This window comes from Muscardinus avellanarius (assembly GCF_963383645.1).
Source record: "Muscardinus avellanarius genome assembly, chromosome: 8".
NCBI classification, from domain to species: Eukaryota; Metazoa; Chordata; class Mammalia; order Rodentia; family Gliridae; genus Muscardinus; species Muscardinus avellanarius.
Window position 1 is genome coordinate 59,385,570 of NC_137794.1, and position 12,769 is coordinate 59,398,338.

Sequence of the window (12,769 nt, forward strand, 5' to 3'; positions counted from 1 at the left end):
AGAAGACATCAACCCCTCAACCCATGCTTTATAGACTAGCACATTGAGATAAATAGTATCTTTGCTTCATGGCTGAAGAATCTGAGGCTCCTGAGGTTTAGAGTAATTTACCCAAGGTCTTCCAGAAGTTAGACCCAACCTTGAATTCAGAGCTCAACTTTAGCAGTTTATCCCAGGTGCTTGACATCAGTTTCTCTGCTTCTTCGAGGTCCCCCCCCCCAGTTTCTACTTTTTCATGCTTCTTTTAATTTTGGAAGATGTCTATAATTCTTCCAAGGTGTTTACTCCAACCAAATAAAATACAGTGTGGTTCTTTACCTGTGATGTAATGACTCAGTCAGTCACCTTTTAATGAAAATGTTGCAGTAATCCCAAATGCAAAATTCTACACGATATAAAATCAGCTATGGGGGAGACCCTGGATCAGTTATCCAAATTGATTTTATGGCTCATTCATTTGGAATTTATTAGACTTATGTTTTAGATTCCAACTTCAAAAGGTAATAAACACAGAAGGATATTGAATTTTCAAATTCATCACACTTTGCTTATTTACAGCTCTTTATCTTGCACATGGTCAGAGTCTGAGATAAAAATCTTCTATCCAACATATATTTTTCTCATTAACTGACCAAAAAAGTATCACCCACGAGAATCTTTATTTCTTAAGATGTTTGTCATACTTGAAGTCCCTACTTTTCCTTGAAAGTTAAAAAAGTATGCATACACGTGTAGACTTGCAGTCTCCATTAGCTTGCGTCATCATTTTATCCTAATAACAGGCAAAAAGCTGAACTGGTTGAAAAATCAAGACCTCTTCTTAGATCTTAAGAGAGGAGTGGATAGTGGGCAAACTGCTGTCTCCAGGGTTAGAGAGGCAGAGGCAGATCCAGGGAGTCACTGCTCACCAGAGCAAGGCTTGCACCCAGGTGGAGGCCACTGTGGGAGCCAGAGCTGGTTAGCAGAAGCTGACCTGTGCTTGAGAACTTGCTGGAGGTTCAGCATGGACAACTCTGACAGTTAGAAACACCAGGAGGATCTGGTTACATGGAGTTCCCATAATATTGTGAGATTTATCTTCAGAGCTTGTCCAGGTTCTCACAGTGAGTATCAGAGAAAAATCCACTTGTACTTTTGGCAGAGGAAGGGGACAAAGAACCACTGAAATATGCCAGAACATTTTGTTCACAACAAAGCTGTTTCTGTCATCATTCTTACCACTGCGATAGAAACACTCAACAACCATAGTTTAGAGGAAGGAAGGCTTATTTGCTTTCAGGTCTAGAAATTTCAAACCACATATGTATGTATGTATATATATTCTATATATATTCTATTTTGTTTTTTTATATATATTCTATTTTATGCTGACTGCCAAGCAGGACTTAGGCTATAGGTCCTTAGAACATAATGGTGGGAATCAGAGAAAGCAAGGGGGAAGGGTTGAGGGATCTATCTAGTTCCCAAGGCCATCCCCTCAGGGACCCACCTCCAGTCACACCCTACCTTCAGAGTCCACAGCACCACCTACCTATAAGCATGGCTGCCAACAGGTCTGAGGGACATTGAACTTTTAAACTATAAGACTCTGCCCTTGGCCCTGAGGACTTCTTGGCCATCTCAATGCAAAATGTATTTAGTTAGCTGGGCATCACATGCCTGTGATCCCAGTAGTTGGGAGGCTGAGACAAGAGGATTGCAGGTTAGAGACCAACCTCAGCAGCTTAGTTAGAGACCCTGTTTTCAAATAAAAAATAAAATAGGGCTGGGTTGTAGCTCAAAGGTTCAGTCTCCAGTAACACTAACACACACACACACACACACACACACACACACACACACACACACAGAGTTTATCTCTAGGAGTCCTATAGTTTTAACATTTTTGTTATTGTTTTTTTGGGAGGTGGGTACTGGGGGTTGAACACAAGGGTACTCTACCTCCAAGCTACTACATACCCAACCCTATTTAACTAATTTATTTATTTATTTTTGCGGTACTGGAGATGGAACCCAGGGGCATTCTACATCTGAACTACACCCCCAGCCCTATTTTTTATTTTTTATTTTGAAACCGGGTCTCACTGAGTTGCAAAGGGCCTCACTAAGTACGTGAGGCTGTCTGTGAACCCGGATTCTCCTGTCTTAGCCTCCCGAATACTGGGATTACAAGTGTGCACCACCATGCCCAGCTTGGTTTTAACATTTTTATTCTTGTTCAAAATTCCAGTCTCCTCTGAAGCTAAAGCAAAGCTTTTAGCTGTGAAGCCCTGCAAGAACAAAACAAGTTAGTTTCATACAATGGCACAGGGTAAACATTAACATTCCAAAAGAATGGAATAGAGCCATAGAACCAAGGAATGGGACTAACACAGGAACAAAATCCAGCTGGGCAAAAAGTTAAGTCATGTAGCTAGCTCCTCTCTAGCATCCACTGAACATGGTGGTGAGATACGACTTCAAAGGCCTTGGCAGCCCTGCCTTTATGGCTTGGGTGGTTGTAGCCAGCATCATAGGTGGTCTCCTAGTCAGCTCTCATAGCTGGCAGCTGGCAACTTTCTTCAGACAGTCCATGCTTTGGGCATCTCTTAACTGGGGAGAGAGTGTTCCATTGCAATTTTGGCTTCACACTAATAGCTTCACTAATTGCTCCCTGTAGGCCTGCTTGCAGGGATTCTGACCTTGCTGCATATTGCATCACCTTCAAGAGAAGCTAGTTTATCAGAGCCTCGCCCATTTGGCTGTATCAGAGCCTCACTGACCTGAGAGAAGGAGAGACCAAACTCTAGTTGGCAATCATTACCCTGTACCATGTAAGTGGGGAGGGAAAAAACTGAGAAGTACTTGTGACTCCTCCAGTCTAGAAGTGTAGGCTCACCAAATACTGAGACCCAGTCATAGGGCTGTATGCAATTCCCCTGACCATCACATTGAGAAAGGCCTATTTATAGCAATATCTGATTATTATGTTGCTAACAAGAAAAAAATACAAAAGCTTACTAAAAGGCAAAAACAAGAGATACATATATCATAACCATATATAGCAGGGATATTGGACAGATTAGACTAGATATTTGAAACAATTAGCCAGGCATGGTAGCACACACGTTTTATCTCAGTACTTGGGAGGCTGAGACAAGTGTGCAGACAGCCTCCACAAGTAGTGAGATTCTCATTAACCTATTGAGACCCTGTTCTAAAATAAAAATAAAAAAGTGAGGCTAAGGGTATAGCTCAGAGGTAAAATGCCCCTGGGTTCACTCCCCAGTACCACAAAAACAAACAAAAAATCAATTATGGTGAATAGTTAATGGCTGTAGTGGACAAAACAGACTTCATTATAAAAACAGATGGGCAGCCGGGCATGGTGGCGCACGCTTGTAATCCCTGTGCTTGGGAGGCAGAGATAGGAAGATCGCGCAGGTTCGAAGCCAGCGCGCTGGCTTAAGAGACCCTGTTTCCAAATAAAATATATTTTTAAAAAATAGGTCTGGGAGTATAGCCCAGAGGTAGAAGGGTTTCCAGGAACCCCAGAACCACCAACAAACAAACAAATAAACAAACCAAAAAAATCCCCCCAAAAAACAAAATAAAAACAGATGGGTAATGTAACCAGAGAGATTCAAACCCTAAGAAAGAACCAAGAGGAAATACCAGAGATTAAAAACACAGAAATGAAGGATTTTTTGATGGATTTATTACTGGACTGTACATCATTGAAGATATATTAATAAAAACTTCAAAGGCTAAAAAACAATGACAGCTAGACTGAAGGAAAAAACAACAACCCGGAATATCCAAGGACTACAGAAGGCATAACATATGTGTAATAGGAATAAAGGAGAAGAAAAGAGAGAAACTGAAGAAATATTTGAAACATCTAATAATAAATGGAGATGGTCAGAATGAATCATAAAATAAGACCAAGCCAGGTTCAGTGGTGTATGCCTGTAATCCCAGTACTTGGGAGGCTGAGACAGGAGGATTGCAGATTTGAGAATAGCTTCTGCAACTTAGCAAGACTCTGTTTTGAAATAAAATATAAAATTGGTCTTGGAGTATAGCTCAAAAGTAAAAGGCCCCTGAGTTTAATCCCTGGTACCCTCCTCCTAAAAACAAGACACGGCTATATGTTGTCCATAAGAAGCCACATTAAATGTATGGACATGTGGATTAGAGGTAAATGGATAGGGTGCTGGGAGAGTAGCTCAGTGTTAGGACTTTGCTTAGCATATGCAAGACCTTGAGTTCATTCTCTGTAACTGCAAAAAAGTAAATGGATAGAAATATGTACCATTTTAATGCTAATAAAAGAGAGCAAGAGTAGGTCTGTTAATTTCAGACAGAGCAGACTTCAAAGAAAGTTACCAGGAATAAAGATGAGCACCACCTAATGATAAAGGAATTGACTCTCTCAAAAAAACATATCAATCCTTAAAGTGTATTCCCTTTTAAAACCAGAGAGTCAAACTATGAGAGGCAAAAACTAATAGAACGATAAGGAGAAATAGATTAATCCACTATTATTGTTGGAAATTTCATCCCTGTACCAGAAATGGATACAGCTGGCAGAAAATCAGTGAGGACGTAGTTGAACTTAACACCATAAGTAGATAGATATAATTGACATTCATAGACGGTTTCATCCAATTAGAGCAGAATGCACATGCATCTTAAGCTCACATGGAATTTCACCAAAGCAGACCCATCTGGATCATAAAATAGGCCTTAACAAAGTTGAAAACAAAACAAATCATATGGCATCTGCTTTCAGACCACAGTGGAATTGAAACAGAAATCAATAACAGAAAAATAACAGGAAAATCCCCAAATACATAGTTTAAATTACACTTTTGTAAATGACACATGAGCCAAAGAACTCTCAAGAGAAATTAAAAACATTTCAAATTAAATGAAAATAAAACATAATAAATTTTATGGAATCTATGAAAGTAGTAGTTGGAGGGAATTTATAGCACAGAGTGCATATATTTAACAAGATGAAAGATGTAAAATTAATCTTATAAGTTTCCATCTTAGGAAACTAGGAAAAGAAAAAATTAAATACAAAGTAAGCAGAAGAAAACATTAGGACAAAAATAAAGGAAAACAGGACATCAGTAGAGAAAATTAATGAAACCAAAACTGATTCTTTGAAAAGATTGATAAAATTAATGTCTCTAGCCAGGCTAAGTAAAAATAAAAAAGTGACACAAATTAGGAATAGCAGAAAAAGAAGGATCACTACAGACCCCATGAAGACATTATTTTAGTATTCCCATTAAAAAATAAGAAAATACTAACAGTAGCTCTAAGATAAATTTATCAAATTTATATTTAAATTTAATAACATAGAAGAAACATACCAGCTTCTTAAAAGGTATAAGCTTCCAAACATGCAAGTATAAATAAACAATCTTAACAGCCTCATATATATAAAGAAATTGAATCAATAGTTTATAACCTTCTAAGATAGGCACACTGGTGAATTCTATGTAACATTTAAAGAAGAACGTAAACCAATTCTCTATGATCTTTTAGACAATAGTAGCAGGGAGAATACTTCCCAACTCATTTCATGAGGCCAGTATTACACTAACACCAAAATCGGACAGGATATTGAAGAAGGAAATAAAAGCCTACAGATCAATATCACTCATACATATGCAAAAATTTCCACCAAAATATTAGTATATTCAACAATGTATAAAAAGAATTATATGCCATAATTAATTGGGATTATTCAGCCTTATTCAACATTAAAAAGTCAATGTAATCAATCATGTCAATAGGCTAAACAGGAAAAATTATATGGGGCCATATCAATAAATTCAGAAAAAGCATTTGACAAAATACAACATTTATTCATGATTAAAAACTTTTGATAACTAGAAACGCAGAGGAACAATCTTCAACTTGATAAAACATATCTAAAACCAGAAACCTGAAGGTACCATTACACTAATAGTGAGAAATCAAAAATTTTCCTACTAAGATAAAAAGGCAAGGATATCCTTACCACTCTTTTTCAGTATTATATTGGGGGTCCTGGCTAATGCAATAAGACAAGAATACATATATTTACATACAGATTGAGAAGAAAGAGAAATTTTGTTTGCAAATGACATTATTGCCTACATAGAATTTTTAAAAGAACAAACTTCTTAGAACTAATAAAAAATTATAACAATGTTACAGGATATAAGTCTAAATATCTAAAATCAATTGCTTTCCTATATATTAGCAATTAACAAGTGATGTTTGAAATTAAAAATATAATACCACTTATATTAAGACCTCTCAAAAAGAAATACTTAGAACTTGTGAATATTCTGTTATATTTATACCTATTTGAGGAAAGCTTTAAAATACTGATGAAAGAAGCCAGGAGTGGTGGCGCACGCTGGTAATCCCAGCATTTTGAGAGACTGAGACCAGAGGATCATGGTTCATGGACAGCCTCAGCTACTTAGTGAGGCCTTTTGCAACTCAGTGAGACCCGGTTTCAAAATAAAGAGTAATTAAAAAAAAAAAAAAAAACAGGGCTGGTGGTGTAGCTTGGAGGTAGAATGCCTCTGGCTTCCATCCCCAGTACTGAAAAAAAAAAAAAAAAAACTGATGAAATAAATAACAACTGAGTAAATGGAGAAATAGTAAAGATTTATAGATAGAAAGGTTCGATATAGTCAAGCTGTCATTTTTTTTCTAATTCAACTATAACTTCAATACAGTTGCAATCAAAATCATAGCAAGTTAGTTTGTGGATATTGACCAGTCTGATTCTAAAGTTTATACGGGAGGCCAAAAGACCTGGATTATTGAACACAATGTTAAATAAACAGAACAGAAGATTGACACTACCAAACTTTAATGTTTACTATAACTTATTATAATTAAGATTGTATGACACTGGCAAAAGAATAGATGAGTGAGTTGGAGTAGAGGATCTGTAAGGAGACCTCTGTAAGTACCACTCTCCACGAGTGACACCATTCTCCACGCCACCCATAGAGAGAGTCACTCATACTAGAGATTGAAACCAGGGCCTCTTGCATGCTAAGCAGGCACTCCACTGCTGAGCTATATCCCAGCCTTATTTTTATTGTGAGACAGGGTCTTCTTAAGTTGCCAGGACTGGCTTCAAACTTGTAGTCCTCCTGCCTCAGCCTCCCACGTATCTGGGATTACAAGTGTGCACCAACATGTCCAGCTCATCAACTGTTCATTGACAAAAGAACAGAGTCAATACAGAGGAGTAAAGATAGTCTGTCTTTTCAACAAATGTTCTAGATACTCATATACCAAAAAAAAAAAAAAAAGTGTTCAAAAGGCCTCGCACTCCTCACAAAAATTAACCCCAAATGGTTCATAGACCCAAATGTAAGATAGAAAACTTTAAAAATCCTGGTAGGGGACACAAAAGAAAATATAAATTACTCTGGGAATGATAATGACTTTAGATTCATCACCAAAAGCATAATTCATGAAAGGAATAATTGATGAGCTAGACTTCCTGATAAGTTAAGAACGTCTCTGTGAAAGAATGTCAAGAAGATGAGAAGACAAGTCTCAGACTGGGTCAAATTACTTGTAAAGACATATGTGATAAAGAACTATTACCAAAAATATACAATGGGCTCTTAAAATTAACAGTAAGAAAACAATCCTACATAAAAAAATTGGTCACAGTTTTAGCAGACACCACACCAAGAAGATAGACAGATGGTAAATAAAAATATAAAAAAATCTGCATTCTGTTATTGGGGAATTGCAAATTAAAACAGCGATGAGGTGCTATTACCCACTTATTAGAATGACCAAATTTGCGTCATTGACAATACCAAATGCTGGAGAGGACAGAGCAACTCTTTCACTGCCAATAAAAATGCAAATGTCCAGCCGCTTTGTAAGTTTGTCAGATTCTTTATCTTTTGCCTTAAAAAAGTGATCATACTTATACATTCTAACGATATATATTCTAGGATTTTGATACAAGTGTGTAATACGTAATAATGAAATCAGATTAATAGTCATTTCTATCTCTTCAAACATCAATTATTTTTATGTTGGGAATTTGTACTCTTTGTTTTGTTGCTGCTTATTTAATTTTTCCCATCACCTCTCCCTCTGTCCTTTTCAGTTTCTAGTGCCCACTATCTCATTCAATCTTTCTATAATATTCATATTTTAGTTTCCAAAAATGAGTGTGAATATGTGGTGCTTGTCTTCCTGTGTGTAGCTTACTTCACTTAGCATAATGACCTTCAGGTCTATCCATGTTGCTACATATGACAATGTTTCATTCTCTTTGTGGTTGAATAATATCCCATGGTGTATGTGTGTATATGTGTAAAAAACAATGGACATTTTCTTTATCCGTTCACCCACTGATGGGTGTCTAGATTAGTTCCATATTTTAGCTACTGTGAATAGTGCTATAGTAAGCATAGGAGTACAATAATATTTTTAGTATAAGGATTTCATCTCCTTTGGATATATGTGTGTATGTATATGTGTATATATGTATATGTATATACATATTCAGAAGTGAATTCCGTGAATATATTGGTTCCATTTTTAGTTTTTTGAAGAATTGCCACATTGTTTTTCACAATGGCTGTGCTAGTTTACATTACTACCAAGAGTGTGTAAGAGTTTCTCTTTACACATTGTGAGAGAGGGTCTTGCCAAGTTGCCCAAGCTGGTCTTGAACTTGTAATTCTTTTGTTTCAGCCTCCTGAGTAGATGAGATTTTAGGCATTTGCCGCCATGCCTGGAAAGGTTTGCTAGTTCTTTATTGATAATTTTTGCATCTGTATTTATGAGGGATATGAGTCTATAGTTTTCTATTTTTATTGATTATCTGGTTTATAAAGCTAGGTAATGCTGGCTTTGTAAAAAAAAAATTGTCAAAATGCCTTCCATTCCATTTTTTAAAAAAATAGTTTAAGAAGAATGCAAATTAATTATTTTAATGATTTGTAGAATTTAGCAGTAAAGACATTAGGTTCTGATCTCTTTTAGATGAGAGACTTCTGATTATTACTTTTATCTCATTACTCATTGGCCTATTTATATTTTCTATTCTTGATTCAATTTTGGTAGATTGTATGTGTTCTGGAACTTAACCATATTTTATAGGTTTTCCAGTATTTTTAGCATATAATTGTTCCTAGGAGTTTCTTATGATCATTTCTACTTCTGTAGTGTCAGTTAGTATAGCTAAAGATTTGCCAATTTTGTTTATTTTTTCAAAACACCAATTCTCTGTTGCAGTTATTTTGATTTAATTTATTTATTTTGGTACTGTGAATTGGACCCAGGGGCATTCTACCTCTTAGATACAACCCCAGCACTATTTTATTTTATCTTTTTATCTTGAAACAGGGTCTCACTAAGTTGAGACTCTAAGTTGCTGAGGCTAGTCTCAAATCTGTGATTTTTCTGTCTCAGTCTCCCAAGTACTAAGTAAGTGGTATATAGGCATGTACCACCATACCTGGATACTTGTACTGATTTTTTAATTCTAATTTTATTTAGCTCTGACCTTTATTATTTATTTTCTTCTACTAATTTTGAATTTGGTTTATTCTTGCTCTCCTAAGTCTTTGGGGTACATTGTTAGGTTATGTGAGGTCTTTCTAATATTTTTGTGATGTATGCATTTATTGCTATAAGCTTTCCTCTAGTACTGCTTTTGCTGTATCACACAAATTTTGATATGTCATTTTGTGTGTGTGTGTGTGTGTGTGTGTGTGTGTGTGTGTGTGTGGTACTGGGGATTGAAACCAGGGCCATTCTACCTCCAAGCTATACCCTTAGCCCTATTTTTCTTTTTTTTTTTAATAAACAAACTTCATAAAAAATAAAAAAACATTGTACATCCAATGACAATAAAAACAGAATTAAAAGTTACTGATAGAATAGGATAAAATATTTCCAAATGCTATATCTGAAGGTATATTAATATTTCAAATAGAAATCCTAAAAATTAACAATAATATAAGCAAACAATACAATTTAGAAATAGGTAAAAGACTAAAATAGATAATGAATCTCCAAAGACTTTTATATGACCAATAAACACATGAATATCACTCATCATTATCATAATATAACTAATCATTAAGGAAATACAAACTATAGTGAAATACTACTTCACATGTTAGGATGGCTACTTAACATGAATTACCATGCTCCAGCCCTTTACCTTCAGTTTATTACTATCTTTACTTGTAAAGTGTTTCTTGTAAGCAGCAGATGGATAGATTATGGTTTTTAATCCATTTTGCCACTTTATGTCTTTATTGGGGAATTGAGGCCATTTAGATTTAGTGTGATTATTGAGAGATAACTTTTAATTCCTAACATGTTAAGATCTTATTTCTGTTTGGAATACTATTTATTCTTCTTTGCTTAGTTGTCTGCTGGATGGAAAATCTTGTTTCTCTGGTTCTGGTGTGTATTACCTATTTCTTCTTTGTAGTTACTTTCTTTGAGTATTTTCTTTAGCACTGGTTTTGAAGACATAAATTCCTTCAGTTTCTGTTTGTCATGGAAGCTTCTTATTTCCCCATCTAATTTGATAGTTTTGCTGGGTAGGAAATTTTTGGCTGACAGTTGTTTTCTTTCAGAGTTTGGAATATGTTACTCCAAGCCCTTCTGGCTTTCATGTCTTGGTTTGGGAAGTCTGAAGTAATTCTAATTGGTTTGCCTCTGGATGTCACTTGGCCTTTTGTTTTTGTTGCCTTAAGATTCTCTGCTTGGCTTCTACATTTGTCATTTTGACAATTATGTGGTGTGGGGAACCTCTTCTCTGATCCTGTCTGAAGGGAGTTCTATAAGTTTCCTGGACCTGTGTATCGACCTCTTGCTCCATGTTTGGAAAATTTTCTGCTATTATTTATTTGAAGAGATTATTGATCCCTTTGATTTCACCTTCTTTTCCCTCCTCTATTCTGATTATTCTTAGGTTAGCTCTCTTAAAATGGGCCCATATTTCTTCAATGTCAGATTCCTGCTGTCTGATTTTTTCCCTAAGTTATAAATTATGCATTCGTTTTTGGAGTGATCATCTTCTAGGAGCGAGATTCTATTCTCCATGTGGTCTAATTGATTGTTTATAGTCTGAATTGATGCCTTTACTTCAAAGATTGCATCTTTTATTTCTTTTACACTCTCTCTAAATTCTTTTTGAAAGTCCTGCATTATTTCTACAATTATATTCCTGATTTTATCTTCTGGAGATCTCTGAATTTCTGTGTTATCAGGTTCTGATATTATGGGTTTTGGGTGTTCATTGCTCTATTGTTGTTCCTCTTTCCCATGATTTCAGAAGTTTGTGCCTTCTCTGGGTTCTTCCCCAGGTCACCACGACTTCATTTAGGGTGCTCTGGATCTCAAGTTTGTGGTAATCTCAGCTGCCATTACTCCTTTACTGGGTTGTATTGTAAAGTCTCAGACCCATGGAGTTAATCAACACTGCGCGAGACCATGGGAGTGCTGAGTGGGACATTTTCCCACGGGGAGCTGCAACTAGGGTGGCACCAGCAGCAATAGTCCTAAAATCACAGGCTATGAAGACCTTCTTCAGGACCCTAAAGATACCTGGGCCTGTGGCTCCAGAGGCCACAAAATACAAGAAGAACTCTCTCAACCCCATAGAATAGGTACAGGTAATGCTGAAGTCTATGGTGCTGAGACTTACAGACATGAGTTTGTAGACCGCAGGGTGGATCTTCCCTAGTTTTTCAGGGATTATTGTGGGTGGGGCTATAGCACGGGTAGCAGCTTTCCTAGAAATGCAGGACCTAGATGATAGGTCTCCAGATCCTAAGAGACAAATGCAAGTGATGTCAGGACTTCTGGGGCCAGTGGCTATGGTTCCAAGTCTGTGAACTATGAAGGAAGCCTTCAATAAGTCCCCCAGGACATGTGCAGGTATCATTTGGGCTGTGGCACTAGTATCTGCCCTCCTGGAGAGATGGAGATGAAACATAAACCTGGGGATGTAGATAGTAGAAAGATCTTTCTTAGCTTTCATATGTTGGACGTGCATGGCTCCAGACTGTGGCTTTGGTATCTGCAGTCTCAGAGCTGCAGGACATGGGTATGCATGTCTCTATTTCATGGAGTGAAAGCCTGGAGGGGCTGAGAGCCTTGTGGTAGTCTAAGCTATGGTCCTAGAGTTGCAGGCCATGGATGGGGCTTTCTCCTGGTCCCAAGGGACAAGCTTTGGTGGTGATAAGTCTTTTTGCATGAGTTGTGGGCCAGGGAGAGGACCTTCCCTAGTTCCCACTGCGTGAACACAAGCAGTGCCGGGGCTTGGGGCACAGAGAGCTGTGTATGTGGACGCAGTAATCCTTCCCAGGTGCTGAGGGACACACACAGGTGATGCAGAGCTTTTGACATCAGCAATCACAGTTCCAAGGCTGTGAGTTGGGGAGGAGACATTCCCTGGTTCCCATGAGATGAGAAGAGATGGTGTTGGGGATTGGGGTCTCAAGAGCTGCAGGATGCAGGTGGAACTTTCCCAGGTCCTGATTGATAGTTCAGGTGAAGCCAGGACTTTGCATCGGCAGCAGTAGACTCGAGGCTGTGGCCTGGGCAGGAGACCGTCCCTACTTCCTGTGGGACAAGAGTGAGACCCTGGCCTGTGGCTGCTGCAGTCACTGGTCCTACAACTGCAGGAGAGTGATAGGGCTGTCTCTCACCTGTGAAGTGCACACAGGCCCAAGGCTCCAGGAGCCCAGAGCAGGGGCTGATGCTG